At 44.1% G+C, this 6,084-nt stretch overlaps 1 protein-coding gene across 1 annotated transcript in view; it reads left to right on the top strand.

Annotated features, from left to right (window-relative positions):
* The first annotated feature begins 5,070 nt into the window (after positions 1-5,070).
* Positions 5,071-6,084, top strand: part of LOC310780087 (uncharacterized protein) — a 45,706-nt gene continuing 44,692 nt past the window's right edge. Inside the window, exon 1 of the mRNA XM_083640638.1 lies at positions 5,071-5,254. The gene's annotated coding sequence lies outside the window, so the exon portion shown is untranslated. The remainder of the gene's footprint in view (positions 5,255-6,084) is intronic.

Here is a 6,084-nt window from a genome sequence, read left to right as displayed (position 1 = left end):
ACAACACTGGCTGGATGTTTAGTAGCTTGATGGTTTGGCTGAGTAGGCTACAGCTAACTCATTCTAACTCACTCTAACTCATGGGTTTGTTCCCCTGAGTGAGAAAACAACACCGATGGAAATGCTGACAGCTTCACATGATCCACTGATTCACACGCAAAGCTGTCTAAAGTGATGTGATTGGCTAGTAATTGCTCTTCCTGCGCCTGATGCAGAACGCCAGACAAGCGTGGTGAATATTTCCCCAACACTGGCTGACACTGTCATTATAATTAGACAATGCATGTGGCAGTGCACCTGGATTCTCAAACAGTGACACACACACACACACACACATACAAACACACACACACACACACATACACATACAAACACAAACACACACACACATACAAACACATTGCAAAGTAAACACATCTGGGATGGAGCTGTGATTGGCCAATAAAGCCTGTTGCTTTGGGCTACCCTTTTAATTTCCCGGTGGTGTTTGTGTGCGTGCAGTGTGCACAAGTGTGTGTCCTGTCTCCACGGCAACAGCAGCTCCACAGCGGTGGCGGGCATGGCCACGCCCCTCATTGTAATGATGGTGAGCTCATGTCTGTTGGCTATTGGGGCTGTTTCCAATCCTTGTGACAACAAGGGCTCGACTATCGCTAGCACATTCCACCTGTGGCACCACACACACACACACACACAGGCATATAATTACACCGCTTGTTTGTTGAACAGGAGGACTCCACAGGCCCTTTTCACACAGCAACCGTTATGAGGTGTGGGTAATGCAGGAAGTAAAGCAGGTGTAACCACCAATAACATTAATGAGGGCCCATAGGCACCGGAACCCTGGCCTAAACGGAGTGGAACCCATCGTTACTGGTTTACACCTGCTTTACCACCTCACAACAGTTGCTGTGAAAAGGGTCTATTCAGTGTGTGTGTGTGTGTGTGTGTCCTACAGTAGGTACAGTATGACATTGCCTCTTATTTGCTCAGCCTAAAATATCCACTCCATTGTCGATGGCATTTACTCTCTAAGCCGGGGACCTCCTTTTGTCATCTATGGCTTTTTTCCATTCCATTTTTACAACCTATATTCAGTGGTGGGGAAGCCTGTGAGTCATCTCTATCTATCTCTCTCTCTCTCTGTCTCTCTCTCTCTCTCTGTCTCTCTCTCTCTCTCTCTGTCTCTCTCTCTCTCTCTCTCTCTCTCTCTCTCTCCCCCTCCCAGGCCAAATTAATGGAGCCAAGACTAAACGCATTAACCTCACTGTATAAGCTGACGTTTTAATGAAAGCAAGCCCCAACACCAAACTCACAAACTGCGGGAAACCCCCCCCCCCCTCCCCCAAAACACAGATCCATGCGGCAGGTCGTATACACGCCTTTAGAAGCCTTTGACCAATGTGTTCAAAGGGAAATCCCAGTACTTTGAGACTCTGCTCAAAGACAAAGCGGACTTGATTTTTACCATCTATTCAAAGCAGGGGGCGCCGGGCCATTTTACGTCTGCGAGGTGAGACAAGTTGCCGGTTTTCTAACAGATGCAAATGTAAAAATCACAACAAGGACTCGCCGAGGCACGACGACTGACAAGCGGGGAAACGCCGCCATTTTGAATCATTGACACAGTTCCCCTTGATCCCCTTTATCTTGTATTTCTCCCCCCGTATTTCACCTCGACACAATAAGCCCGGCGAGGAAAGATAACTACCTACAAGCCCTGACCTACATCTCTAAAGCGTGCCGGGAGACCGACACTGATACTGTGTGTGCAGCCTGTCGGAGGCTTCCTTCCTTCCCATTTTGATTTCAGGTGAGCAGTGGGAAGCGGGAGATGTTAGCAGCGCTGCTGTGCGCCTGTGATAGCGCAGGTTAAAGAGATTAGAGGAACAGCTGTGAGCTGCTGTGCTGGCACATCTGGGCCTTTGGTATCTGAGCACAGGCACACAGAGGATGGCTCGCTATAAGCACATGGCTGCTGCTGCAACTGGAAGGACACAGTGAAGAAGAAACAATCCCTTTCCAAAATGCTACACATCCATTTTTGGGAAACAATAACTTTGCGTTAAAGGATAAGTTCACCCAAAAATTAAAATTCAGTCATTAGCTATACTCACCCTGCATGCCGGTAGAAGGTCGGGTGAAGTTTTGTAGTCCACAAAACATTCCTGGAGTTTTCCCAAGGAAACAGAGTTACGGCATTCTCCTTAAAACAATTGGAGTTAAACGTGAGCGTGAGCGTGAGTATATAGATAATGACTGAATTTTCATTTTTGGGTGAACTCGTCCTTTAAGGGCACTTCACTGAAAAACAATGCTGATTTATTATCTTGCACGTGATCTCACACAAATCCAAAAAACTGTAAACGGTTTTTGCAGACATTCATTTAGTTTGGGAGTTATTGAGAGTTAATTTGAGTTGCGTTGATGCCAGTGATGATTCAGTGTCAGTGCCGCCGCCCGATGACAATACTATGGCATCAGCTTATAACTCAAATCAACTCTCAATAACTGTCAAACTAAACGAATGTCTGCAAAACAGTTTGCAGTTTATATGTGTGAGATTATGTGCGAAACAAATCGGCGTTCTTTTTCGGTGAAGTGCTCCTTTAACTTCATTGTTAAGTATCAAAATAGGTATAGTCCTTTGCTCGCTCTCTCTCTCTCTCTCTCTCTCTCTCTGTCTCTCTCTCTCTCTCTCTGTCACTCCTTCCTCCATGTCAGAAGTTTCACTCTAATCCTTCTAAAGGGAAATGTGAAAAGGCAGAAGCAGCAGAGTGAAGAGAGAGATGGGAAGGGGAGCTGTGCCACCGATGGCCGTATATTTGATGTGTTGTTGTCAGGAAGGGCTCTGTTTTGCATCCGACGTGTCACAGTGTTGTCATGTTTTGTGTCAGTGCCAGCAGCCTCTGCCCGCTCCGATGTTAGCTGCCATGCTGTCAACCGCAGCCGGAGTGGAGAAACAGCTCCCCTTTCATGAGAAGAAAACCTCATATTGTGCTTTTTTTTTTTTTTTTATGTTTTTCCAAAGGTCCATGTCTGAAAACACTTACACCTGCATGTCATGCACACTTATACATACTTGTGAACAAATATGCAAAACAGAAATGTCCACACGCACACATGCGCGTGCGCACGCTAGCACACACACACACACACACACACACACACACACACACACACACACACACACACACACACACACACACACACACTGATAAATATGCACTTGACATTTGCACAGACACGTATATGCATATGTACACACAACTCGACTCTTACTCATGTACTCAAAGCAGACAGTTGGTAGAAAAGTTGATCATCTTGTTTCTCAGTTTAAAGGAGTATTCAACTCATTTTCTAAGAATTCATTCATGTTATTCCTGCAGTAAAGAGAGCAACCCAGAAACGGCCAAGGATCCGGGTTAGGGATCACGAGTTAGGGAACCAGGAACCAGGGACAAGTCAAATCAATTATGTCACGAAAATCTGGAGCCGCTTGAATCAATGAGAGCATAATCTTCACTTTCCACTTCTCTTGTGATGCGCTGGATGTGAACCAGAAAATGAACGTGTGTGTGTGTGTGTGTGTGTGTGTGTGTGTGTGTGTGTGTGTGTGTGTGTGTGTGTGTGTGTGTGTGTGTGTGTGTGTGTGTGTGTGTGTGTGTGTGTGTGTGTGTGTGTGTGTGAGAGAGAGAGAGTGTGCGCCCAGAAATAATTAATTCTGTGTGGAGCAGATTTTACAGCTTGATGACATCACAGGTTCAAGTCTGACTTCATTGTTTCACTGCTTCACTGTTCATGAAGTTCATTGCCGAATAAACCTGAATTGTGGTCCTCTTCCACCTGTTTTCTACTCAATCTACTTTCAAATACAAGGCGATATCTGTTGTTCACCCCCTCCAAGAATAAACCTGCTTATCTCTGTGTCTGTAAACATGAAAACCGGTTTAGATGTGCGTGTGGCAGTCTATGCTTGTGTCATCATTAAGGAAGTCATTTGTTTAGGCCTATCTGAGCCTAGATGAGTATCTCATCATATACAAAATAGTCTGATTCCTATAGCTCCATAGCCATAGTAATTCGATTACAAACAAGGAATTAGTTAGTTTTGCACAATAGTGCAAGTTTAGTGCAAGTAAGTGGAATATTTTCTGGCAAAAAAACAAAACAAAACAAAACCCTAGTTTCAAACAATATTGGTTGGCATTTCTTGCAGTGTTCTGCCTATGTATAAATGATCAGTTGGAGTCACACTCTGTAACTTGCAACACCTTTTCACTGTTCTTCCTTTTCTGTAGGCTGAAGCTGGGGTTTGAATAAAGCGCATGTGAGCGGATAGCGAGAGTCAGGGGGCTGATTTAAGACCAGCTCTAATCGCATCCAAGTCATATGATCAACTCTTGGTAACTGTGGAGGCTGGAGGCAGAGGCGAGGCAGGCAGGTTGAGCTGCGTCAAGTCAGCCAGAGACAGACAGGGTCGAACAGGAAGTTACTGCTACTATTACTTTGACGAGCTCTAGAAAGCCACTAGAAAGCACCAGTATCATCAAAAATCTATCATGTTATCCAGGCTACTGTGAATTGACCTATTTAAGGTAATAATAATAATAATAATAATAATAATAATAATAATAATAATAATAATAATAATAATAATCTGTAAATTAAAATATGTGTGAATGGGTTTACCCTCCACTACATCCCTGTCTATGGATAAATATGGATGAGAGTAATGGATTATGCTTTTCCTCAATATGATTATTGACGACATCAATTGACGACATCAAGTGCTTTACAGAAAGAAAGAAAGAAAGAAAGAAAGAAAGAAAGAAAGAAAGAAAGAAAGAAAGAAAGAAAGAAAGAAAGAAAAAGAAAGAAAGAAAACAGACGCGCACCTATTCGCTTTTATTTTGAAACTGTCACCGGAAATCCCATCGCTTAAACGGTGCCAGCATGACAGTGGTCCCAGTAGTTCCAAGCAGGCAGGCAGGCAGGCAGGCACAAAACTACCATCAGCAGGCAGACAGACTGCTGTTCAAACAGGAGACATGGGACGGGGGAGGCACGGGGAGGGGGGAGCGACACAACCACCACAACAACACAAGGAAGTCATTTCTCCTCCAAGATGATGACTGAAGCCTTTCTACTAAACTTAACGGAGCGGGAGCGAAAGAGTTCCAATGACAACTGAAGTTATCCCTTCATGTTTCATACCTAGGGCAAAGTGCCACACCTTCGCTTAGCGCAACAGGTAGGTTGAAACAACATTTGGTCACTCTCTCTGCCTGTCTTTGTGCGTCGCTTTGTTGCTACACTGTAACTGTTTTTAGTCATGGATCATGACTGTGAAAGGTGTTGTTACATTGTTACATTGTTACCGCCGTGTTATTAGTGGAGCTTCGACGATCGATATTCACAATGCAGTAGAAAGTTGAGCTGTAACGTCACGTCAGCCATATGGCGAGTAGCCTACAGTAAACTCGTAGGCTACTCGAGTCACCAATACAAAAGTAATCCTATGATTTTTTTTGAAGCATACAAATATCACAGAAAAGTCCAACTAAAACACAAGTATAGGCTAGTTTAATGGTATATGAATATTTGTAGGGATATTTAAGTGATAGGCTACAGGAAATTTAAATATAGGCTACCAAATGACTATAAACTTGCTATTTAGGTGGAATAGTATAGCTTACTATAGGGATAATAGCAATTTTCAATTAGGGAATTGACAAAACGGCTGTGTGTGTGTGTGTGTGTGTGTGTGTGTGTGTGTGTGTGTGTGTGTGTGTGTGTGTGTGTGTGTGTGTGTGTGTGTGTGTGTGTGTGTGTGCGTGCGTGTGTGCGTGTGTGCGTGTGCGTGCAGGCGTTTGTGTGTGTGCACCTGTTCCACGTGATGGAATATGGCTGGTTAAAGGCAAGCTATCGGCTGCTATAGCATAAGCTACTGCTACTGTGTCTGTGTGTGTGTGTGTGTTTGTGTGTGTGTGTGTGTGTGTGTTTGTGTGTGTGTGTGTGTGTGTGTGTGTGTGTGTGTGTGTGGTTGATATTGGGAGATACAATGCAGTTAGTGTGACATAT

The sequence above is a fragment of the Poromitra crassiceps genome, assembly GCF_964638095.1.
Source record: "Poromitra crassiceps genome assembly, chromosome: 7".
NCBI classification, from domain to species: domain Eukaryota; kingdom Metazoa; phylum Chordata; class Actinopteri; order Beryciformes; family Melamphaidae; genus Poromitra; species Poromitra crassiceps.
The sequence above is the reverse complement of the archived record's forward strand: the minus strand, read 5'-3'. Positions and strand labels throughout refer to the sequence as shown.